This window comes from Pleurodeles waltl, chromosome 4_1 (genome assembly GCF_031143425.1).
Source record: "Pleurodeles waltl isolate 20211129_DDA chromosome 4_1, aPleWal1.hap1.20221129, whole genome shotgun sequence".
Lineage (NCBI taxonomy): Eukaryota > Metazoa > Chordata > Amphibia > Caudata > Salamandridae > Pleurodeles > Pleurodeles waltl.
In genome coordinates, this window is record NC_090442.1 from 833,360,021 (window position 1) to 833,386,940 (window position 26,920).

Sequence of the window (26,920 nt, forward strand, 5' to 3'; positions counted from 1 at the left end):
AGGTCTGAGAGGAGGGGGCACACCTTTGTAACGAATGTAACAGGCTGCAGAGAGTCAGATTCAAATCTGCCGGACCTCGTGCTGGAGCTTGGCGCCAGCTGCCAGCATCCCGTGTGGGTAGATGAAACTCTTTCTCGCGGCTGACAGGGGTCATCAGCTTGCAGACCTTAGAAAGATGTAGCTGTAAATAGTTCCTACACGGTGAAGTATTTGTTTTGCTTTGCATTCAATATCTTATAAATATAACCTGCTGTGTATATTGCAAACTGATATATTTTGTTTGATTAACGCGGACTGGAAAGCTACTAATTCGTCATTCATATAACAACAATAAAAGTCTTCTTTGACCTCAGAAGTGCATTTCTGTTGTGTTATGTTAGTGCTTAGAAACTAAATAAGAGGAAAGCACTACAATTGGTACCAGAAGTGGGGTGTCGGTCATTAAGAGGTGATTAAGAAGGGGTTTGACAAGTTAGTAGATTTCTAAGTGCACACTTTAAAAGTGTAATTGTTTTTTTGTTGTTTGGAGAATTACAGAAATTGTTTTCTGTTTGGAGAATCACAGTAGCACGGCAGACCATGTCTGAGAATACATGTGTTGATGGACTGCCTGATGGTGCTAAGAAAAACTGTGAATTGTTTTCTGTTTGGGGAATTACAGAAGAAAATGCATGTGTAGCTAAAAGGCCTGATAATGTTTTGAGAAATAATTCCTGTTGTATATATGTAGAAAACGTGTCTTTTGGAAGTAATGATGACAGAAAGGTCTGGATACCTTTATCTGCTTACAGAGAAATGCAGGAGAAATGTAGGAAGTTGGAACATGAAAATAGGAATTTACGTGAGCAAATTAGCCCGACTGAAAGTTATAAAAGGGCTGTTTTTGAAGAATCTTTCTTGTCCCATTCCAGTAATGAGGGGGTTAAGACAGCTCCGAGCTAACACTTTTGTATATGGTCACTGTGAAAAGTTATATGCAGCTGCGCGCGTGTGATTTGGCAAATGAAATAATGCAGACTTTAGGTTTCTGCGCAGTGCAAGAAGGAAAAACTGATGTACATGTAATTCAAGAACAAGGGAAGAAAATAGTGCCCCTAGCTAGAATCATACAATGGATCTGGTATTTGCAAGACAGGGCTAGAGTACCACAGGTAAAAGAATTACCAATGAAATTGAGTGCACCATTTGAATTCGTGTCCACTGAAGATAAAAAGCATGTTTGTTTTACTAATGATTCATTGACTGAAATGTTGTTTTCTGGCACCGTAGAAGGAACAGCGTTGTATAATGTGTGTCAGATTTTAAAGCAAGAGCTACGTGAGATGTGTCATTTATACGCTGATTTTTGGTTCATTGCTAATGTTTTAGCACCTAACTGGTTCAATTACCTTGCAGATGTTAATCAGAAAAATTCAGAGAGAGAAGTGTACACCCAGAATTCTGCCTTAGTGGGGATGGCTAAGTGGGTGCCCCAGAAATGTGAACAGCTGAGAGAAAAAGCCACTTACAGGTGGGCAGAGATGAGAGAGATGCACATTCCCCTAGATTTGATAAAAACTGTGCAGCACGCACAAAAGCAATCTGTCATGCAAGCAGTCACAGAGCAGTTGGGGAGAGGAAAGTTACCAGGACAGAAATGGCAAATTGATCAGGTTTTAGGGAAAGTGATTGCTGCAAATTACCAAGGAAAAATCGAAATTATGCTGATAACTAGAAAAGAATATGATTCATTCACACAAATTGGAGACAGAATGGCCTAACTTGACAAAAATGCAGTGAATGGAGGTTTGGTAAAGAATGAGTCTGCCCCAGCCCTTCTGACAGTGCAAGAAAAGGGAAGCTGTGGCGCAGCAGATAAAAACCTCAGTGCTGATGTGTGGGCTGAAGCCCCAAGTGACCCTCCAGAACCTGCAGAAAATATAACAAAGGGCCCCAAAAACGTCCTGCTGATTATAAAACAGGGAAAGAAAGAGGAAGGGTGCAGTTTAAATGAAAAATGTTATTTGCAAGAAAAGTCATACTTGTTTCTTTTGCAGATCCTACCACGTTTCGCCACTGTCCCTGAGTGTGCTGTGTGGTCCCCCTTCCAGGGTGTGCGTGTGGGGTCGGGGAAGGGACCGAATCCCCAACCTGAACCTGGCTGAGTAAAGTGCCAGCACCATGGATCCATTTTGCGCAAGCTGCGCCTTCAGTTCAAGTTCAACTTGTTTGCTGTGTTTTTTTTTTTTTTCCCTCTCGTATGGAACTCTGACTTTTGCTTATCTTCCAGCAAACCTTTCAGGTGGACCGTGCCTCTTTACATGAGCAGAACTCATGCCACATCAAATTGCTAACACTGTTGAATTAGAGACTCACTCAGAGTATAAAAAAAAAATTGCCCAGTCTTTTCTATGTAGATGTATCTGATGTGAAAGGTTATGAAATCAATGTGTTAATTCACTTCTATTGCTTTACAGGGATTGCTTTGATCATTCAAATCTGACTTACTGATAATGTTTTTTTTGTGCTGATGTTTTTTTTTGTTTTTGTTTTTGTTTGAAACAAGAGATATGTGAAACAAAAATTCATTGGTCAAAGGGCGGAATGTACTGCCATTTGTTAAATTTTGTTTTGACCAATGACTTTGTGTTTCACCACTGCGCATATTAGTTGCTCAATGTTCACCAGTAGCACATGGTATGTTTTGTTCAGTTGAGCCGCCTATGGGCTTTGACATGGCATTAGCCATTACTTTCTGTATTCAGTTGAGCCGCCTATGGGCTTTGACATTGCATTAGCCATTACATTCTGTATTCTGCCTATTGGCTTTGACATGCTGTATCCAGTCTAGCCGCCTATTGGCTTTGACATTGCATGCCTATTGACTTTGACATGATGTATTCAGTTTAGCTGCCTATTGACTTTGACATGCTATTAGATATTCTGCCTATTGGCTTTGACATGATATCATATGTTACACTTTGTATTCAGCTCCGCTGCCTATTGGCTTTGACATGATCTTATATATTGCATTTTGTATTCAGCTTAACTGCCTATTGGCTTTGACATGATATTATACATTGCATTTTGTATTCAGCTCAGCTGCCTATGGGCTTTGACATGATATTATACATTGCATTTGATATTTAGGTTAGCTGCCTATTGCCTTTAACATGACATTGCATTTGATATTTAGGTTAGCTGCCCATTGCCTTTAACGTGGAGTTAGACATTGCAGTTGAGAATCCAAGCTGTATTTTTCCAAGCTGTGTTTTTGCACCAGAGAACCAAGATGTTTTTCTCACAGTAGACTAGACATGATAAGAGAGAGTACATGGGTGTTGTTTTCTCTTCGCTTGAGCTTGGGAACAGGAGTAGTCTTGGAGACCTGGCCAGTCTCCAAAAGGCTTGCTCAGTTTCCCAGGTCTGAGAGGAGGGGGCACACCTTTGTAACGAATGTAACAGGCTGCAGAGAGTCAGATTCGAATCTGCCGGACCTCGTGCTGGAGCTTGGCGCCAGCTGGCAGCATCCCGTGTGGGTAGATGAAACTCTTTCTCGCGGCTGACAGGGGTCATCAGCTTGCAGACCTTAGAAAGATGTAGCTGTAAATAGTTCCTACACGGTGAAGTATTTGTTTTGCTTTGCATTCAATATCTTATAAATATAACCTGCTGTGTATATTGCAAACTGATATATTTTGTTTGATTAACGCGGACTGGAAAGCTACTAATTCGTCATTCATATAACAACAATAAAAGTCTTCTTTGACCTCAGAAGTGCATTTCTGTTGTGTTATGTTAGTGCTTAGAAACTAAATAAGAGGAAAGCACTACAGGCATTAATTCAGTTCAAAGCGCCATGTCAAGATAAAGGGGCTGAGTTACAACTCGGCGGACAGGCTATTCTGTCACAATGTTGACGCATATCCCATCTGCTGAAATCTAAATCCCGTTATATTCTATTAGATTTGTGACGGCGGAACCCATCCACTGAGTTCTAAATCAGGTTCTATATGTCCTATAGGCTTGCTGCTTCTCAGTGGGCAATGGTAAATGAATTGTGACACATGCCTCAAAGAATGAAACGTGGCTGTTGATCCTCATACTGCCCATTTGATGCTTTTTTCCGAATAGCCTGCAGACATTCTTCAAAAGAAGGAACTCTGCCATCTTGCATAAATGTCTCACATTAGAGGAACTACTGAAAGGTCATGATGTGTTGGTTCAAGTCCTCCATAAGAGTGTGGCCATATTCTTGGCACATCCTTCACACAATCAGTTTCTCTGGGGCAACAATTGCCTACAATCTTTTTCAGTGGTGTAACTTCCAGGAAAGGAGAACCAAGCCAAACCAGCTTAGTGGAACCCACAATGACCACCGCTGCAAGAATCAGAAAAGTTTCAAAGGCCAGAACATCTGTAGAACATCCTCCAGGAAAGCCACCATATATCACTGACATACACAGCCCTTCCCATCCGCATGGCCTACCATGCTCACAAATGCACAAGTCCAGGCCTCCTCTGGTTATTTCCAGAAGCCTGAAATGGCACAAACTCTGCCATTCTCCTTGTCTCATGTCTAAGGAGGAGAGAGCATGTGTTCAATGCCTTCAGACAATTGCACTACCTGTTGGTTCAGAATAGAATTTGGTTTAAAATGGACTTCATTATGATTAAAAGTGCAAAGGATGTAGACCTTAAATATCTAGAGCAGTGCTTCCCAAACTTTTTAGAACCATGACAAAATATTTAGAACTGAAAAACTTTTCGACACAACTAGTTTAAATGGACATGAGGCAGGCAATTTTTTTCACGTAACTAAAGCAGTGATGGGTAGTAGTACATGGTCATTTACAGGCAGCACATTTCATTGAAACGGCCACTAAATTTGAACAGAGATTTTGATGATCAAACTATTTGTGTAGACATTTTATTGATAAAACTATGTTGCATACAAATGATAGTATGTGGAAATTGTTTTTACGCAAATATTTATCACTTGTGCATCATCAAGCAAAGTGTCTTGGTTTGCTAAATCTTTGTGCTTCATTTTTGCCTTCCTTACTGCTGAATGTGTACAATTCATTTGTCAGAAGACAGCCCAACGTGTGACCTCTTCCTTTGAAATGCAACACACTGGGCAAGATAAATACAGAATTTAAAGACATCTTATTTGTTGGATAAGATTTCATGACCCACCCGAAATCTGCTTGTGACCCACAATTTGGAAAACAATGATCTAAAGAATGTGCTTGCCTTTATCACCCTTTGAAACACCTAAAGCGCTCAGACAAATGGTGTCTTGCCTGTTCAGGGGGCCACCTTTTGGAAACAATTGCCTTCTCGCACTAAGGGAGACAGTATCCTTTAATGACTTCAAGATATTTCTTATATCACAGTTACTTGAGAAGACTAATATCGCTGGTGACAATAATCCCCATTAGGCAGGGCACACAGTATAAATGTTAATTCTTTGCAAAACTGGAGGTTGTTTCAAACCCCTGCTAAGGAGGCCTGCTGAGAATCATATTTTACTTATACTGTGGTACATCTCGTTATGTGGTTTCACAAGTGGAACAAGCATGGGCAAAGTGAATAGTTCTCACCTTTGGGACAAGGTTTTGCCAATGATATTACAATATGTTACTGTATGTATATTGAATATTCTACATAAGTAAAGACTTTGAATTTGTTGACATTTGTAAACTATCTTTGCTTCAGTGCAATGTTGTATTGTAATTTGGAATTGATTTTACTAACTGTTGGTAACACCTAGAGTTCTTGGCTCTTAAAGGTTGAGCTATTGCATTTAGGTGTCCATGGGAGTTCTGGTTGTGGGAGGGTTTTCATAATTGGGCATGATTGAGAGCTTTGGATCTGAGGTTGAAGGAGGTGAGAGTCTGTGGACCTTAACAATGTTCATATTGCATGCTTACGTATTGACGGTCACATATGAACCATCTGTAATTATCAATTCTAATTATTTATAACAAAATCATTGCTGTTACTTATTTGTATCAAACTGCTAAGAAACATTCATAAATCTGAATAGGTCTGGGTTGTTTTAGGGATATGTTTGTTACTGTGTGATACGTCTGAATTAAATTGTAGAAAACTCACAAAGAGGCCCCTAAATTCTGATTAGGCAGCCTGCTGAGTAAAGCCCAGGATTGTATTTCATGTTTAAGTCTGCCCTTAATTATTTAAGTCTGCCCCTTTTGCAGACACCCCCGCCTGTTTCATCTTACTTAAAGCACTGTGGTCCTCAAAAGGGATTAGCCTTCAGTTTGCTAAAAGCTGCTTTGCAAGCAAGACCAAAGAAATGGTGATGTAAAACTGTGGAGTCCTCTGAGTCAAATGTAAAACTTGTGGAGTAAGTAGATGGAGTGACCGCCTTGCTCCTCTGCTTCACTCATTCTACATAATTTCTAGGAGGTCAAGAGCACTGCCAGTGTTGCGCATTAAACAGTGGAGTTGGGCACCTCATTGAGAGAAACCAGAGGGACTGAAAGTTTTCACTGTGATACCCCAGGTCCTGATTGTAGGTCCTGGGGCTCTTGGCGCAACCACTCCTCTTTCAAAATAGAACAGCAGTATTTTTCCCATGACAAAGTTGATTGAGAAGTTGTGCAGGTCATTTACTCTTTGGCGAGCAGAGCCAAATATTCTCAGCTTCTCTAGGAGTCAAGCGCAAAGGGAGAAACACAGGTGAGATACAGCAATCCTGAGCTTGGGGCGGGGTAAGCAATATGGAGGGTGGGCAGGCAGAATCATAGATGATGGTGGTGATAGGAAGCAACAAAGAGGGTGGGACAGAAGCAACACAGGATGTGGGTAGGGGATAAGCAAACTTACAGGGAGAGAAAGGAAAAGTGAGCGGTCGAAAGAACAATGGAGTGAGCATGGGAGAAGTACATGGGCAAAAGAGAGAGAGAGCACAAAACGGATTTTGTAGGTGGCAAGAGAAGCACATTAAGGAGAAAGCTGGAAAACAAGTGCAATGCACTTTTGTGGAGCCCTTAAACAAAAAGAAAAAAGTAGCAACGGAAGGACACAGGTAATATGTCCATGCTACAGGGGAGCAAAAACCAGAACAAGAGGCAGGCACGCCCACACAAGCTAACAAATAAGAAGCATGCACATGAAAGTGACAATGAAGCCAACCAATCATAAGCAATGACGGACTCTATGACAACTTTAAGCTAACTGTGAGTCTTGCAGAAGACAGAGCCTGCGCAGTCGAGTAGGTGAGACCTAATCAAGACAGACTGTGGAACTTGGTTCCCCAAACTGCCCTCATGGGGTCCAATTCTTAACCCCTTTAATGTGGGCATTGGCCACTGGCTGACGCCCGCACTACCTCCCTGGTGCAGGTCACAACCAGTGGCCGACACCAGGGAGGGTGTTAGAAAATCTTCAGGTGCGTTGCACCCGAGGATTTTCTTTTTTTTTTTAAACCCTGGGAGACACAGAAGAGCTTCCGTGCCCCCGTAGGGCCGCTTCCTGCTCCGATGGGGAAAACGGCCCCAAACGGCCTTCCCCACATTCGGGAAGGCCTTGTATGAAAGGGGAGACTCTCCCCTTTCATACGAGGCCTTCCTGAACGCGTTTCCTGGCCCTCGATCGCAGCACAGCTGCGATCGAGGGCCAGGAAACACCACTAGACACCAGGGATTTCACTTGGGGGGGGGGTCTGCCCGGGGCCATATTTTTAAATATCAATATTTGGGCCCCCTGGGGAGGCGCAATCGCACCACCCCCAGTGCTAATTTAAAAAGAAATTGACAGCGGGTCACCCATAGGCAGGGCGACCCCCTGTGGGGCATTTTTTTTTTTTGTAGTTGCAGGGTTTCCCTGGGGACCATTTTGGCCCCCAAGGAAACCCTACAACTACTAAAAAAAATACTGATATATATACATGTTTGCCACCAGTTGTCTTGCAGTTGCAGCTTGCGTCTTCAAATCAGTGCACATACTTCAACTGACGCATTTCAACTGTAGCTTTTAGGCAGCAATAAACAAGTCAAGTAAGTCTTGTGATTATGTTTCTGCTACAAAAGGATCAGACTTTTGTCTAGTGGAAGTTTTAGTGCCATAAAGAAGCGCAGAAGGTTTATATGACTACTGCAAAGAGCAAATCTGTATTTTATGCAAATAGCTGAGTACATTAGTAAAGTCAGACACTACCTGCGCTATAATACAAATGAAATGTATGTGCGGGGTGCGTGGTGGCTATGGAGGGATGAAGAGCATGTTTGCTGGGTGGTAATGAGGGAATCCAAGGAGGAGGACATGGGAGTTGGAGCACCAATAATGATTGTTGGACTAGGTGCAGGAGGTGCTAAAGACTGTGACAAATGGTATGTGACAAGGTGTTTGAGTGTCTTGAAAGAACGTGCTGATTGAGGGAAGAAGCACAGGTAAGGTGGCCTCTACTGTTGCACGTATCACACACACACCAGCAATTTTGTGACTGTCTATGTAGGCTAGTGTTTTAGAGCAACGGTTTAGCCAATATCAGAGATGGCATCTTGATGGATGACTGCTGCTGACGTCACTCTGGTTATAGAGGACAGCTCTGACATAGGATCAGAGACTGAGACAGCAGATATTGAGACACCATCTGAGGGATAGGACAATGGCGCAGACTCTGGGAGTGATTTTCAGTTGGAGGAGTCCCATTGGATAACTCCTTCCAGTAAATTGTGAGGGAGGTGATGAGGGCAGGCCTGTTGTCCCTTCGCAAGCACAGTCCGTGCAACAGGGCAATAGTGGGTTAGCCCAACCCAGAGAGCAGGTGAATGCGGGGGCAAGCACAGAGAGGGTGCTCTCTTTGGAGCGCCCCAATTTAGTTCAGCCCCGAATTCCACTGCCCAAATTGTATTGTGGAGACATCAAAATTATCTATCACAAAACAAACTGGTTTTGTCAGGCAGGCACCTGTGTTTTTGGTCCTGGGTTCGGCGGCTATATAGGGAGACATAGTAAACCCAAACATTTCTGGAAACTAGACATCCGGGGGAGTCCACAGAGGTGGGACTTGTGTGGATTTCCCAAAGTTTTCTTACCCAGGATACCCTGCAAAACTGAAATGTTGAATAGAAAACTCTATTTTTCTTGCATTTCTGTCACACAAACTACAGGAATATGCTGCGATCCACAAAATTCCTACCACCCAGTGATTCCTCACCTGTCCTGTTAAAAACACTACCCCACTTGAGTGCCTATACCTAGTGCCTGCGTAAGGAATGGATCACCCCAGGGTCAACAGTTGCCTCATGTAAGTACCAACATTGACCGTTGTGTGGTCTATTCCTGTCTCGGGCACTAGGCCTACCCACACAAGTGAGGTACCATGTTTATCAAGAGACTTGGGGGAATGCTGGGTGGAAGGACATTTGTGGCTCCTCTCACATTCCAGAACTTTCTATCACCGAAATGTGAGGTAAAAGTGTTTTTTCGGCCACATTTTGAGGTTTGCAAAGGATTCTGGGTAACAGAACCTGATCAGAGCTCCACAAGTCAGCCCATCCTGGATTCCCCCTAGGTGTCTAGTTTTCAAAAATGTGCTGGTTTTGTAGGTTTCCCTAGGTGCCGGCTGAGCTAGAGGCCAAAATCCACAGCTAGGCACTTTGCAAAAAACACATCAGATTTCAATGTAAAAATGTGATGTGTCCATATTGCCTTTCCTGTCGCAAGCATTAGGCCTACCCATGCAAGTGACTTAGCATTTTTATCGGGAGACTTGGGGGAACACAGAATAGCACAAGAAGTGTTATTGCCCCTTGTCTTTCTCTACATTCTTTCCTTCCAAATGTAAGACAGTGTGTAAAAAAGACGTCTATTTGAGAAATGCCCTGTAATTCACATGCTAGCATGGGCACCCCGAAATTCAGACATGGGCAAATAACCACTGCTGCTCAATACCTTATCTTATGCCCATTTTGGATATACAAAGGTTTTCTTGATACCTATTTTTCACTCTTTATATTTCAGCAAATGAATTGCTGTATACCCGGTATGGAATGAAAACCCATTGCAAGGTGCAGCTCATTTATTGGCTCTGAGTACCTAGGGATCTTGATGAACCTACAAGCCCTATATATACGTGCAACCAGAAGAGTCCAGCACATGTAACAGTATATTGCTTTAAAAAATCTGACATTGCAGGATAAAGTTACAGAGTAAAAGGCTGAGAAAAATGGCTGTTTTTTTCAGCTCAATTTCAATTTCTTTTTTTCAGCTGTTATTTTCTGTAGGAAAACCTTGTAGGATCTACATAAATGACCCCTTGCTGAATTCAGGATTTTGTCTACTTTTCAGAAACACTTAGCTTTCTGGGATCCAGTGTTAGTTTGACACCCATTCCTGTCACTAACTGGAAGGAGGATGAAAGCACCAAAAATAGTAAAAATGAAGTATGTCCCAGTAAAATGCCAAAATTATGTTGAAAAATGTGGTTTTCTGATTCAACTCTGCCTGTTCCTGAAAGCTGGGAAGATGGAGAATTTAGCACCGCAAACCCTTTGTTGATGCCATTTTCAGGGTAAAAACCACAAGCCTTCTTCGGCAGCCCTTTTTTCAATTTTTTTTGAAGAAAACTAAATTTTAGGTGCATTTTGGCTAATTTCTTGGTCTCCTCCAGGGTAACCCAGAAGCTCTGGGTACCTTTAGAATCCCTAGGATGTTGGAAAAAAAGGACGCAAATTTGTCGTGGATAGCTTATGTGGACACAAAGTTATGAAGGCCTAAGTGCGAACTACCCCAAATAGCCAAAAAAGGGCTCAGCACACGGGGGGGGAAGAGAAGGCCCAGCAGCAACAATATTGCACAACTAAACACATAACTCCTACATTTGATTGCAGACTTACGATTGCTTGGAATTCAATAAGGTTTCTAAAGCAATACTAGAAAACGTTTGTGAATTTTCCAATTTCATTTAAGTGAAGAAATCTCTGCTTGCGTAAATGTGCTTAGTCGGCAAGAGAACTAGTGCAAATGCCTCTGTATTAATGCCATTTTTTTTTCATTTTCTTTCTCCACTGGAATGTTTTTGACACAGAGAAACCCTTCCATTTCACATCCATAAGTTTTGAGGGGATCTATTTTCCCAGCCTGGTCAAGGATTTATTCTTGCCCTTGTCAAGATTTGACCCCTAACCACTTATATTGTGGAAATATGTTGAGAAAACATTTGTGAATTTCATCAAATATGTATGTCTGTGCTTGTTCCCAAACCTTCAAGGCACTCTCCCCCGTACCCCCGCCAAAAAAAGCCCACTCCCTGTCCTTTGTAAGAAGAGTCTTGCTTCATGAAATGCAGTGTTTGAATAAATCTTTTTACTTTTGGATAATGTGTTTGACATAACGTCATTATACAGGCAGCAAAGGCTATTGGCACGCTTAAGCGGAACATGCATGCCCAAATAGTCAGGGGCGTTGCTTAATCGGTCAGATTTAGAGATTCAGTGGGTGTGAATCTCACATTTCCCAACTGAACAAGTAGAACAAATAGGCACAGGCGTAGCAGACCCGATTCGCCCCCCCCCCCCCCCCCGCCCCTCGACTACCAAGCCAAAAGTACATTTAATTGGAGGGTAGGGGAGTGTCACACCCAGAACACCCCCCCTTAAACTGCCCCTGCAAATAGTCCCGAATACTTTTGAGAACTGGTCCCATTGATTGTAATTTATCCACGTAAACAAAAAAAACAAAAAATAATTATTAAGACTTGCAGCCGTAAAACTGAACCACCTATAGTAAAAATACATTATCACATCATGGAATACAGTGTTAACTAGGTCGGTGTTACTTAGTGGCAAGTGACACCACCCGGGCAGTGTGTGTCACCCAGTCCATGAAGTGCAAGGTGTTTCCTCATTCGCACCACACTGCATTCCATGCCCCTTCTCTCTGTCACTGGATCTCATGACAAGTGTCCTCTGCTCAGGGAAGTCACGGCTCCAGTCACAGGGCAGATGGCTGCCAGCTTGTCCCTCAGGAGGCGACGACGGAAGGCTGAGGGACTGGGACACGGTGCTGACAGCCCAAGGGGCTGAGGACAGATTGTTCGAATTCTTCACCGGGTCACTGCCAGGGCCTGGGAACAGGCCCAGATGCCGGAGTGACTTTAGAGAATACAAACAATGTCCATACAGAGAAAAGTGTTGTGACAGACTGTGTCAAAGTGAGATATACAGCTACAAAAATAAAGGGCAAACTTCTCCCGATCACCCGATGGGATTGGTAGTTGTCACACGGAGCCGGTTGGTCGAAAAAGGTTGTGTGAAAAATATAGCACAAAAAAGCTTAACCTATTATAAAGAATAACTTCAAATTGGCGGTAGTGCATAATACAGAACACATGAAATTGAACTAAAAGGCGATAACTTGCTTAATGAAATGATTGACAGTTCTGCAACTTTTAATCAGTGTGTGATCCTGTTGTTGTGATGTAAAGTGGGTGTGGCCTCTGGGAACTTAAATACGACCAGATGGAGTGGGGCAGTTTATCGGAGCCAGTATAAAGACCCTTCTTAACGGGAATCACACGTTTTTGGCCATGGAATGACTCCAGTTCATTGTGTATTCTCTTTTCAGTCCTGAAAATTCCCCATGCAAACCATTGACCTCAGGTGAGTTAGTCTAGTTAGTTTAATGGAAGCAAAACAAGACTACAACATTCAGAACACCTTGGGGTATCACACAAAAATCAAGAATTAGAAACATTGTCCATAATTACTTGGGGGGAGGTGGTCCACCTACAAATGGGGAAATAATATGCCAAACATAAAATGACCTGGTCCAACACCTCATTCATTTCCAAATTCTATGCCTTTTTGAATTTTCCCTGAATTCTCCACATGCTTTGAACAGGTAACAAATGTCCCAAGAAACGTAATTTGGTTTACTGGGAGTGGTTCTGCACTTGGTAAATCTTATAATCCATGCATACCTCACCACTTGACTTATAATGGCCCTTAAAAGGTAGTAGGTGGATGTGAATGAGGGAGGGTGTAAGTAGTAGCTTCACAATTAGACAAAGGAAACACACGTTTTCATCTTCACTGGCTCAACTACAACTCCAGCACACCGCACCTTTTATTGGTCTCAGTGATCATTCTGCAAACTGAGATAGCTGGATCGTATCTCCCCCTTACTGCTCTTGCGTCACTGGTTGCCTCTCTATGCACCCCATGCATTTTAACTCTGCTGCATTAGCTATAAATGGCCCTCTTGAATTATGCGGCAGTGGAGCACCAAACTATGGGCCTCATTTTGAACTCCCAACAAGGTGGCTGCCGCCTTCGTGGTGACCACTCCGCCGGACCTATTAGGAGTTTCCCACTAGGCCGGCAGGCAAAAACCGAGGTTCCAGTCCCCCAGCCTAGCAGGCAACAGACTACAGCATTGTCTCCTGGTCGTAAATGAGACTGCGGCAATGCTGTAGCCCACAGGGTGTAAGGCAGACAGTGAACATTGCAACGGTGCTGGTCAAGTGCAGGGACTCCCCTGTGGCACCTGCACCTGCTCTCCACCAGCCTTTTCTTGGCTGTGAAACTGCCATGAAAAGGCTGGCGAAGAACGAGGTAATCCGCTGCATGCAACGCTGCCCTGGTGGAGCATGCCCTCTGCTGCCGCCAGGCTGTCGGGAACATGGATCCTGGTGGTGCTGGCGGAACCCTGGCGGTCTGACTACGGGGGTCTTTATGTGGCAATAGGACTGCCACAGCAGCGGTGGTCCTGACCGCGGGCTGGCAATCTGAAGACTGCCAGCCTCGTAATGAGGCCCCATGTGGCACACTGACTTTTCCATCAAAAAAGCAAGGAAAGGTCATTTCTCTGGCAAATGTTGCAAACAAAGGCAATTTATGGGGCATATTATGAGACATCTTCTGGTCGGGTTTAAGATTTAGGACAGAGCTACAAATGATAAAATCCCAGTGCTATATAAAGTGCTATGGTTTCTTAAGATTGAAACCTATGCATGTCCACTAGATTCCACTCAAAATGCCATGCATTTTAATGAATGATTTTGTTTAAAATGTTATTAACAGTACCCAGTTCACCTGTCAGAGAAAATGTTTTGTATAAAAAGAGGCATTATTTCACCCATTGGAAAACAAGGTTTCTTGTAATAAAAGGTGCACTTTCTTTCTCTTCATCCCTGTTACACTATAATAATCGTCATCGGTTTTGGATTTACTATGTGATCACCCTATATAGCTCATGGAAACACTTCTTTTCCTTACGAAGCAGTCTTGCAATACTACCCTGCACATTAAATAACTATCGTGTAAGTATCTCAAACTGAGGAATAGTAAAATTAAAGACATCAATCCTTAAAAAAATAAAAATAAAGTATTTGACATTTTTCTAAACTCCAATTGCCCTAAAGAAATACCTACTGCTTTCTGAATAGTGTCTGTAATGCAAATAATAATTTGTATGCTTGGTGAAGCAAAACCTTTTATGGCAGAGAAGGAACCATTTTTGCATCATATCTGAAGTACAATTAAATCAGATTTTGTTTGTAGTTCCTGCTACAGGCGAAACCTTTTACTCAGGTCCATCAATTTGGGATATCTGGGCAAAAGGCTCACCCTTTGAAACCCCTACTAGACCAATCAAAAGCTGCGAGGGGCAGTAGCTTTGGACATCATCTGACACTGTGCTGCACTTCGCCTGCTTTACTCTTGAGCTAGACACATTCTGTGTTACAATCTGGCCCTAATCGTGGCCTTTTTCTGTCCAACCCTGTATGTTTGGCACTCCCTTCCTACAGATTCTTGCTTAGCTCTCACCCCCTACCCATTATTGTTGTTGGGGAGTTAAACACTCTTTTTCATATCCGGTTTTATGGGATACCAGGCTCCCTCTCTCATCTCTTGTTTTCCTAATGTACTGTGATTATGTACCGAAAATGGCTCTTCCTCATGTTTTCATTGCACGTCTATGTGGTCCAGCCTCGGGGGTTCAGAAGCGAAGTAAATCACTGTAGACAAATGCCCTCACTTTTGTAAGCTGGCCTAGACAATTGCCGGTAGAAAACTGGTCAACTTTGAAAATTTGAAAGAAACAAATAATTTTGGACAAAATTATTCTAAAATGCAAAAGAAGCTCCATTATGGCTATAACCGGCCACTGGAGGCCATTGCCATCTGGGCCCACGTGGGTTACATTTCAGATGGGGTACTTAAGTGTGGCTTTAGACTGTAAGCTAGGTTTCCTGCCAGTATCTAACACCCTACCTCACCCCGGTCTGTAAGCACAAAGAATCATGTAATTAAGTGACTCGTATGGTAGTAGGGCCACACGGTATGAATTGCTGGGCTGTATAGAGAAAAATAATTATTATGATTATGTGTCCTACAGACTTTCCTGGTGTTGCTATCCAGCTTTAAACAAGATTGGGCAAAGCCAATAGGTCCACATTCGCTGCCAGCCTTTTGGCTTAATTCATTACTGTTTTGTTTTTTAATGGTTTTTGCAAAACTTTATTGTTGGGGAAGCTGCCCTGCCCTTGTCAAGATGAAAAAAAAATATTGTCTAAAAACAAAAATATTTTTTTAGTCTCAGCCTACATTGCTATAATAGTATCTGGCACTGAAGGGAGCTGCTTTGTGCGTGGACACACTCCTTGTGAAAGGGCAGCGTTTTGTCACTCATAGTGTAGACCAGCCAGTGCCTGAGGTTGGCTCACCCACATCCCCATGTTGTGTGCTGTCGTGGGCAGAAGAAAATGTGAATGACCTATAACTGACCAACAGATGAAGAGAATGGGCTGAAAGTCCCTATAAGTATTTTCTACATATCATTTTAGTAAAATCAAAGGGCCTTGGCTAATGCCAGGCCGTAAAACAAGTGGTTAATAGGTTGAATGGATTGATTTTTTAACTGACACCGCCCTTAAAGCATCATGCTAACTATCGACTGAATGAGAAGACATTATTTCTGGACATCAGCATCCTTGGGTGTGACACTGAAACATTGATGTTTTCCGAAGGCTACTAGTAACAAAGTCCTGTCACAAATCGTCTTTACAGTCTGCTCCCAGCAGCCTCTGATGACTATCCATCCAATGTCCTCAACATGTTTGGTTGGTCGAGTTTCCAGCATTCGAATGATGGCTGGGTCATTCACATCACCAGGTGAGTTAAGCAATGACAATCCAATACTAATGTATCTTTTACTCTGCACATTGTGTTCTAAAACCTGACCCTTCGGTTTTGGATTGACTTTGCTCTCACTGTAGGACCAGGAAACACAAAACAGTCATGAAAACCCTATTATGTAATAACTGTATGCTTACACTAGACCCAAAAAAAGATGTAAAACATTCAGAATTCTAAACTCTGCACGCACTTGCGTGTTACCTTCTGCTCTGAGAGCAGTGGCTGTGATGTAAACATGAATTTGCATGAAAGTTTAAACGAAACATTTTCGTGAAAAATAGGTAAGAATTATTTGTGTCGTGTGTGAGTAACATTTAAATATGCAAAGTGTTTCCTTCCTGATGCGGATGAAGCCCTTCTGCCAGTCCATCAATTGTGCAGATCTGTGTAAAAATCCCGCCTTAAAGTGGGAAGGTGAGGAGTGCTGAAGTAAGCTCAGCAGCGAGGGTGAACTGCAGGTGGGGGCGGGGGGGGAGATGTTAGCGGGAGCGCTTTGCAGTGGTCTGGCGTAATGTTGTTAACCCTTTATGTTTCAATTATTTTTATGATCTTTTTCAAATAAACAATGAACACCAATTAACCCCTTGAATCCCACCCCCCTCTCCAGCAGTGCTCCCTCAAAGTCTCCCAATCCGCCAGCAGCAGAGCTGGAACAGTTTCAGTCTAGGGCAGTGGTTCCCAACCTTTTGACTTCTGTGGACCCCCCACTTTACCATTACTGGAACCCGGGGACCCCCACTGAATCATTATTGGAATTCGGGGTCCCCCCCCCCACTGACTCATTACTGAAAGCTGGGGACCTAATCTGTTAAAATGATTACATTTTCTAGGCATGCGTGGACCCCCTGAGTCGGCTTTGTGGACACCTCGGGGTCCCCGGACCACAGGTTGGGAACCACTGGTCTAGGGTACCGCCTTTTACAGAGATAACATTTTATATTGAAATGACCCCCCCCCCCCCCGAAACGGACACTAAATGTCTTTCAGTCATGATGTTTTACTGATAAACCTGAGTGGGTCAGAAACGATCATGTGGAAATTGGATTTCATGCATATTTATCATTTTTGCATCACGCACCTAAAGTGTCTTGGCTTGTTTTGATCCTATTTAAATCTTACTTTCGATCACAATATTTCTATGTGTGTTGCATTTTGAGGGACACATAGAAGGAAATCGCCTCCATTGATTGTTTTTGTGCAAGAAAGTGCCCCTACTGCACAAAAACAATAATTTCTACAATGCAGGCACCCTTGCACCATGGTGCATGGCAGCAATTTGTGCACCAGCGCAGGGGGAGAGGACAGAAATGCACTGTATCTTGTAGATGCAGCACATTTCTGACCTTTCCCTGTGGTGCAGGGCGGTACAGCAATTAACTTGCTGCGCCGCCCTGCAACACGGGCCTTGTAACTATGGCCCTCTGTTTGTCAGCAGCAGTCCTAAGTAAACCATTGAGCAAGCCTTTTTTGTAACTCTTTAGCATCTGCCATCCATCCCATTTGAACACTGCAGGGGTACCATGGGATCCAAAGGCCTGCCATCTTTTCTTTTACCGTCACCACTTCCTTCCATTAGCAGACATCTGGGAGCAATCCCATTGGATATGTGTTATTGTATTTATCTGCCCACGCCCTTTCCAGAAAACGTCTTCTCTATTCTTATCTACAGCTCATAGGTGGCATGGAGTCCAGCGACAAGGGAGCAGGATTTTGCTTGCCGTCTGTAACCTCTGCGATTGGTTAATTCCATGCGCAGCTCCTCCGCTATGGTGGAGGTGTGTTGCCCCCATCAGCAACAGCAGCTGCAAAACTTTTACTATAAAACAATAGTAAACTAAGTTTATCATCATTTTGTGGTGAAAGGGGCAGGGCCATGGGCTATGACAGGGGTAAAGAGGGAGTGCTCAACACTCCCCGTCAGTGTGCATGCATGTTTGTTTGTCTGGCTGTCTTGGGCCTACCAAACACACATGTGCACTGTGCTCTTTCTGTGCTGTCGGGCTGGAGGGAGCAGGCAGAGGCTCCCAGTCTGCCTGGGGGCACCCTGGCTGGACACTCCGGACAATCTGAATGCTGCTGTCATGCTGCCAGCAGCATGACAGCAGTGTTCGGATTGGCTGCAGGGCTGGCTGGGAGCCTGTCCCTGCAGCTGCAGCAGAGGAGCGGCGCGGTGGTGGTGGCGGCGGCAATACAGGTGTTTTTCATTTTTTTCATTTAATGACACCCCACACACCCCCTTGCATGCATCGTCCCGCCGCTACAAAGCGCCACAAGCCACTCCTGGTAATTCCTCTACGGAAATTATTCATTATGGTGTCACATGAAGCTTCCGAAAAAGTTTGCCTAAGCTCCTCCTCCCACTAGAAATTTCCTTTTCGTGTTACTTTCCCCTTCAAGTAGTGTTTCGTATATTTTAGAGATTAAATAATTTGTTACAGTTCAGAATCTTTTTTCATATTAGGTCAGAAGTAATTTGCCAGCCCTTTCACAAACAAGTCCCGTATTTTATACATCTTGCTTCCTCCTAACTTTGGAGTAGCTCTCAATTCATACTTAGTTGAACTCAGAATCCCCCAACATTGGTGTATAGGGAGAGAGGAAAGCTTGTAAGCTTGTATTTTCACCTGTTTGACTCCATGACTTCAGTGCTTTATTTGTACAAGAATAAGTGCTGATATACAAACCTCTGCTCCAGCGGTGTTAAAAATCGGTGGTGAGAATACCAAGCCTGCTAGTCTTGAGTTCACCTCAGGCCTCTTTAATCCACTGTCAAATACTCCCTGTTATTTTATCTCACTCTTGCAGGTTCCTGCTTTCTTCCCTTCTGCCGGTTTTTCCAACTTTGTCATTCGCCATCTTTTCACTGTGGGTGTTTTTCACTCTCTGTTTCACAGCCAATATCTGATGAGAAAAAATAGGTGCCAGTCCTCACAAATAAGTGCCAATGGGCCCCACCGGCAGTCACCAGCTCAAATTAAGCACTGCATGTCTTCAAGAAATTTTCTATGACTAAAGATCTCATTCTCTTGGAAGGCCTCTACTTTGTGGTGAGCCTGGGGACTACTTATAGGGCTTGCATTGCTAAAGTGTGGTCTCTAAAACACCAATGACACTCTGACTCCACTTTGGACCATTCTACAAACATCTAAGGCGTGAAAACAAAATATGATTTTGGAATGCCGAAGCCTCTGTTTCTAAATAGCTGACATCTAATTTTGACCTAGACTCTCAACTTTTTCTCCTTCCCTTTATGAAGGCTCTGTATATTGGCTGAAGTTTTATCAGGCGTTTTTGCTCAACCTCTATATCTAGGGCTTGAAATAAAAAATAAGACCTTAGGCAAAAACATAATTTTAGTAGCTATTTTACATCCCATCCAAGTCAGTAATTGGTTGTGCCATCCACCTCTGTAGATATATTCCAATTTCCCGCACCACTGGTGCCCATCTAGCAGGTGGGCTCGAAAGCTGTGTGTGGTATTCCAAACACTTTATATAGCAGGGATACCGTTTAAAAGGTGAGATGGGTAAAAAGACAAATCATCTTTTCCTTTCGGTTATTATTGTTCCTTCATTGTATTTCTGCAAGACAAGTTTGAAGCCTGATTTAGCAAAGGATTTCTAAATATTCTCAAGCAGAGGAGACCAGAATGGCATCCGTGGACAAAGTTAATTTTAAAATAGTCGAACCCTTCATGCAACCCCAATATCAACAGCTCTCCGGATCCTTTGTGCAGGAGGCTCCAGATAAAATGCAAACAAAAAGGAGTGAACGTGGGCAGCCCAGTTCCATGTCCTGCTCTATCAAGACCCTTGAGGAATCCAGGCAGTAAGGGTCTTGTTTAGAAAGCTGAGGTCACAACGCCTGGCCTTCAAGAACTGCTTGAGAAAAAGCATCACACCCACTCAAATGCCATGTGTTTGGTATAGTTATTAGGTGTGTCACTTGTTTTTTGTTGTCTCTCACTTGTTTTTGCCTGTAAGAACTACCTGATACAGATGGACAAACTGGGACATCAAACTATATAAATGAAAATAGGACGATGTCAACTATATTCTTCATGGTCTTAACTAATTTTCAACAGAAGAGATAACCTAGCTTCAGCCATTTACTCTCTTAGTCAATTCCGACGCAATGTACAGTTTTAACATTATTATTAGTAATCCTGAACAAAGGGTTTAATAGAAAGAAGAGGACATGATACCAGTCTATTGACTTTTAAATGTTGTGCTTAAAAAATGTAAACAACTAAAATTAACTGCGTTTTGTGGATACATATGGGGTTGACATACTTAACTACACATATATTAACCTTTATGACATATTTATATTCTGTGTCCGTGGATGTGGAGTTAAGAATAATAAATAATAATAAATATGTAATTGCCAATATATACTTTTCTTCACAATAATTTGATCAACAATATTGTTGTTACAAAATTCTTGTGACTTGATATTTCTGTAGCCAATATTTAACAGACACCAAAGATGGGGGATACCCAGCTGGCCCCAGCAGGTAGTCTGACTTTAAGGGTTCAATCTCATTGATTACATCCTCTGTCAAGCCCTGCCTCCACATTGTAGTCTGCCATGCCATGTGAATGCAGTGATTCTCTGAAGTATGATTGCTAATATTTTTGGAAGGCAACCAGCTTATCTCCTTCCTGTGTTAGGCTGATATTGTCCTCTCATTTAACTGCTGCAAAGTAAGATTAAGTCTATAATTTCCTAAACTTAGCGTCTGCTTTTCATACTCTTTTTTGTTTGGCCTTGGTAAGAATCTTATCTGCTTTTTTAAGACCTATTGGACATATCTGAACTAGTATTGCTAACACTTTAGGCCAAACCTTCTATAAACGAGACATTTTATGGTGGATTTCCAGAATACAAAGTCACTTTGAAGGTTCTACAGCACTCCCTTCTGTTTTATTTATTAGTTGAGCCGTCTCCTTGTTGGAGGTTCCATGGAGAAATGTTTTGAGGAGTCAAGAACTGTAGAAAGACTAGACTTTCACTTACGATTGAATAGAAGATATTCTTTGATTTGGGTTTGAATATCACGATTAGATACCAAGGCCCAAATTTATGAAAATGTGGTGCATCTTGCGCCCCCTCCTACTGGCACCTAATGACACCATGGTTGCGCTACTGTGAGACTTTGCTACACCAGCAGCAAACATTTTGACACTAGTGCAGCAAAGTGCAAGGAGGCTCACAGGTTTTAATGGAACATCATTTTAACACCTGCTCTGAGCAGGCGTTACAAACGACACAAAATATGGTGCAGTGAAATCTTTTAAATTTTACTGCACCGTTTTTGCGGGCCTCCTAGCGCCGGAATGCCCCCCTTGCATACATTATGCCTGGAGCAGGCATAACGTGGCGCAAGGAATTACAAAGTGGTGCTATGCATGTTTTGCGCCAAATATGGCACAGCTGAAAAGCCACCTTAGCTCCACATTATCATTAAAAAAATGACACTTAGGGGGTGCTAAAGTGGCACCAAGGGCTCTTAAATATGCCCCCACGTCCTTAAATGAATAGTCACTCAGGCACCATGAGTGGTCACTCGTTTGATTTATCACCTCACATCGTAAGGTACCATGCAAAGGTGCACAATCATACAGTGCCAGTAGCCATCATGTCTAGCCTAATGTAGATTCACAGAACTAAGGAAATATGAAAAGTCCATAACCCCGATGTACTGTATTTCCTCATCCAAACATCAACGAGTCCGAGATTCATAAGCCACTTGTGGCCTCGATACTTCTGGCCCCACTTATCACGACACCCATCTACCAACAAGTTGCAGTTATTTCCCATGATAAGTCGTCCTTTGGCGCTATCTGCTAGCTTCTGCGCCATGTGTCTAAAGAAAAAAATCGGACACTGATTTGGGGCATAAACCACCATACTGAGGGCCATATTTATACTTTTTGACGCAAAACTGCGCTAACGCAGTTTTGCGTCAAAAAAATTAGCGCCGGCTAATGCCATTCTGAAGCGCCATGCGGGCGCCGTATTTAATCAATGACGTTAGCCGGCGTTAGCCGCCGGCGCTGCCTGGTGTGCGTGTAAAAAAACGACGTACACCAGGCAGCGCCGGCGTAGGGGGATATGGGGCTTGGGCGTCAAGAAATGGGGCAAGTCAGGTTGAGGCAATTTTTTCGCCTCAACCCGATTTGCGCCATTTTTTTCGACTCCCAACCCCCTTAGAAATGACTCCTGTCTTAGCAAAGACAGGAGTCATGCCCCCTTGCCCAATGACCATGCCCAGGGGACTTATGTCCCCTGGGCATGGTCATTGGGCATAGTGGCATGTAGGGGGGCACAAATCAGGCCCCCCTATGCCACAAACAAAAATAAAAAAAAACACTTACCTGAACTTACCTTAATGTCCCTGGGATGGGTCCCTCCAGCCTTGGGTGTCCTCCTGGGGTGGGCAAGGGTGACAGGGGGTGTCCCTGGGGGCATGGGAGGGCACCTCTGGGCTCCTTCAGAGCCCACAGGTCCCTTAACGCCTGCCTTTTGCAGGCGCTAAAAAACGGCGCAAAAGCGGCCGTACGTGATTTTTTGGGACCCACCCACTCCCGGGGAGTGAATTTTGTCCTGGAGTATAAATCCGACACACATGCCTCGGAGTCGATTTTTTAGACGTGAACGCCTACCTTGCATCTCATTAACGCAAAGTAGGTGTCCACGCTAAAAAATTACGCAAACTCCATGGACTTTGGCACTAGACGCGTCTAACGCCAAAGTATAAATATGGAGTTAGTTTTGTGTCGAAATTGCGTCAAAAAAACGACGCAATTCCGGCGCAAACGGAGTATAAATATGCCCCTAACTTTCTTCTTAATAAATATATTTTTTAAATAAGTGGCAACTTTCTCTATCCGTGAAATGATTTTGCTTAAAAAATTCTGTGTGGGGAGCAACGAGTATGCCTACCCCTTCTCGTTGTAGCCTGAAGGAAAGCAAGGAATTGTAAGGGGAATGAGTGGGACTTATGGAAATATCTGAACCCAGAAGGCGGGTCCCCTAGACATCGATGGATATACAAATCAGTTTCCTATCCAAAACAGTGTCCTGGGGAATCCTGATATGCAAAGACTGCTGTGGCTTTAAGTTATAACAATAGCACCAGGAGCTGACATATTGCTGTGAAGTTCCTTTTTCTCACAAACAATACAAATAAACTCTTTCCCAACCCCTGAATCCTTACCAAACATTGCACAAATAATGATCATCCTCTGTCCCTTCCCCATTCTCATATTAACTAAAACACAAATTCCTTGCAGGAAATGTCCTGGCCCCAGAGAGGACACCACATTGATCCCATCCTGCCTCCCTTTGCCCTAACCACCCAATATATCACAGAAAAAGCAGGGCTTCAGAGAACGCAGGAGCTCACTAGAAGGCACTGTGTGCTCGGTCGTTTTTTCAGCATCCTAACCCCCTTCAAGGTACCCTCTGAAAGTGTTCAGACCCTTGGAGCTGATCACAACTTTCTTTCTCTAGCAATGTAAGTAATTGCCAGTCTCATTATCCTACTTTTCCTCCAAACATTCCTCCACAGCAATGTCTACATGGGCACTTACCTGCTCCAGTGGTCCAAGAAGAGCCCCCTGTCTTGGTGCAGTCGGCAAACGGTTGTCCTTAGCTGCTCTGCATCTGCAACCGATCCTCCACTCAGTCAGTGAACTCGGAACCACCATTTTTGTCTGCAGCAAACCCTCTGGAGGCTATGGAAAGAAGTCCCTCCAGGTGCTCTATTCCTTGGATTAGCAATGCATCACTCTTCTCTGTTGGAAGGTCCCCAAAAGCAATATGCTCAGGGCTCTTATTGAGGCTCAGGCTTTTGCACTTCTGGTCGTGCTGGTGATGATCTGGACTTCACTGACTTCACTGCTCAGCCCTGCCTCCTCTACTCCATTCAGCATCTTGGAGCTATGACTCGTGGTGCAGGTCCCCACAATTGCTTCTCCTCCCTGATGTGGGTTCTGGGCCACCCTAGATTTATTACAGGCTCAACCTCTCCGCACAATGTTCCACACTTGGTGATGGACCTGGGTTTCCCACAGTCCTGCCTGTCAGCTTGGAATCAAGTCCACTCAGAGGTAGGCTGTGGCAAGAGGAGAAACTCGTGTCCTACTACTCCACCATCGTGGCCACTGCATTGGTGTGTACTCTTAAAGGCCTGAATGCAGAACCAAATTCGAAATGTGATTAATTGACATTGGTCTTGCGTTGTGTTCCACTATGTGTGCTTCAATTTGGCAACTTTTGAGGCAGAATCACACTTTTGTCGACATCTACAAATTATGCAACATATGGTGTGAGGTCGCACAAGCATAATTACAAAAAATGCCACAGCAGTGAAATAAGGTAATTCTATCATTTTTGTTTTTTTTAAATGTGTTTTTATTCATTTTTTCCGTTGCGAACATAATACAGGTCAGGCCTAAATCGTCACAGTGATACAGATTAAAAAACTCCTTAATACCTGTTTGGTAATTGCTTCTCCCATACTATCGCACCAAGAGCGTGTAGTGGTCAGCCGTGCAGGAAACTCACAAGGCTTAACCTTCAATTATGGCCCTGATGCTCATGTGTTCATAGAAACAAAAAATAACACAAACTACAAACAGTGGCACATTGGGGCAGGTGAATACCAAAAGAGAGTTGTAGGCAACACAATAACACACTGCCTTTTAGGTTAACAGAAGAAGGGAACAAAAGGTCATGTGATTCCATGTTCCTTATCTCGGGAGAGTACAAAAAGATAAGACCGAGGCCCAGATTTACAATGTTGCACAGAACACTGTGCTGCACCCAAAGTTGCTGCGCTGCGTTGCGTTGCAAGGAGAGAACAGGAAAGCGCCATATCCAGAGAAATATGGCAATCTCCTCCCCTTTCTCTAGCGCTAGCGCACAATCACATAGCTGAGAGCCACGCACACAGCTTCGCACCAAGGGAGTTTGCATGAGTCTAGCACAAGGTTTTGTACTTGATGGGTACCCTTCCACTACAAAATACTATGCGTAGATAAGATGTGAAGAGTTTCCCACCCTGTAAGTGTGCTGTACAGTACAGCACACATGCAAAGTCAGAAAGGAAAGGCAACATACAAATAATTCTCTTTTAAAGGCCTACTTTCTGGATGCTATTATTTTTTAATGGAAAACACAGGCGACTATTATTTACAGCTAGGATTTTTCATCAAAAACCATGTGTGGTTGATTGGGATCGCCCATCACCATCCAAGAACTCCCCTTTCATGCAGAGTAATGCAAATCGATTTGCACTGTTTTTTGTAAATTTTTCTTACAAACCAACACAAATCTTACAAATCAACGCAAATACCAAATTGCCCTGGTTTGGAAATCCCAAAAAGGATTTTGCTTTGGGTCTGCCTTAAAAAAGTAATGCAAACCTGATGCAAAACCTTTGTAAATCTGGGCCTTAATGTGGCCAGAACTAGTGCCAGTCATGAAACAGCCATGGTGACAGCCTGTAGCCCAAGACCAAAGTATTACATACATGTACTGCCAAAGCACATCTTAGTATACTCTAGGCTCTACCACAAAATAATATCTGGAGTAAGGTGGGTGAGTATCATCGCTGGTGGAGGACTGGAACGCCAGCAGAAGTGTGTCTCACTCTTGTGATAACATGAGCTTACAAAGTCTGCAGCCCTTTTCTATCCCGAGTGCCTTGATCTCCAATTCACCCCACTGTAGCAGCACTCGGCTCCACTTTAGGATGCTGGATGGATTGTTGGCTCTCCACTGGTTTGTAATGTCCTTCTTTTCAAGTAAAAGCACCAGGTCGGGAAATCGTGGTGTGTTTAGTTGTAAGTTGGAAGTTCCGCAGTCTTTAGAGATTTCAAAGTAGCATATACCCTGTAACTTGTTCAAGTTGCAACATGATCTCACACAGTGATGGGCAAGACAACAACATATGCGTCATTTTTGGCTTTGTGGCTCTGTAATAGGGACAGCAGGCATTTGGGCCGGAAAGAATTGGTTTATTTTGACAGGCGATAAATAGGCACCATACAGGACGTTAAATTGTATAAACTTAAACCTGGTGTTCCTGGATATGGCCGGATGATAGGCCAATATCCTCTCCAATTCCTTGTCTTGAAATGGCCTGTCTGCGATCATCTTCTATCTGTCACAGAGTGTGGTTATGCGGGGCATAACTGTGCTCACTTTGGCCCATATTATACTCTGTTTGCTTTGAATTAGCATCATTTTTTACGCTAATTTGACACAAACCTAACTCCATATTTATACTTTGGTGCTAGACCTGTCTAGCGCCAAGGTTATGGAGTTAGCGTCATATTTTTACCGTGAAAACCTACCTTGCACCAATGAGATGCAAGGAAGAAGTTCCCGGGCAAAAAATTACTCAAAGGCCATAGCACCTTATTTATCCTCCCGTGCAAAAATCATGCACGGGAGGAGGAGGGCCTTAAATAATGGCGCTAAGCCTGCTTAGCACCATTATTTAACGCCTGGGTCAGAGCAGGCATTAAGGGATCTGTGGGCTCATTTCCATGGTCAGAGACCATGTATTCAGCCCACAGGTGCCCTTCCCTGTCTCCAGGGACACCCCACCTACCCACACCCACACCTGGATGACACCTAAGGATGTGGGACCCATCCCAGCTAAGTCCAGGTAGGTATTTAAATTTCTTTTGCAAAGTGCCATAGGGGGCCTAACTTGGGCCCCCCTACATGGCACTGTGCCCAATGGCCAT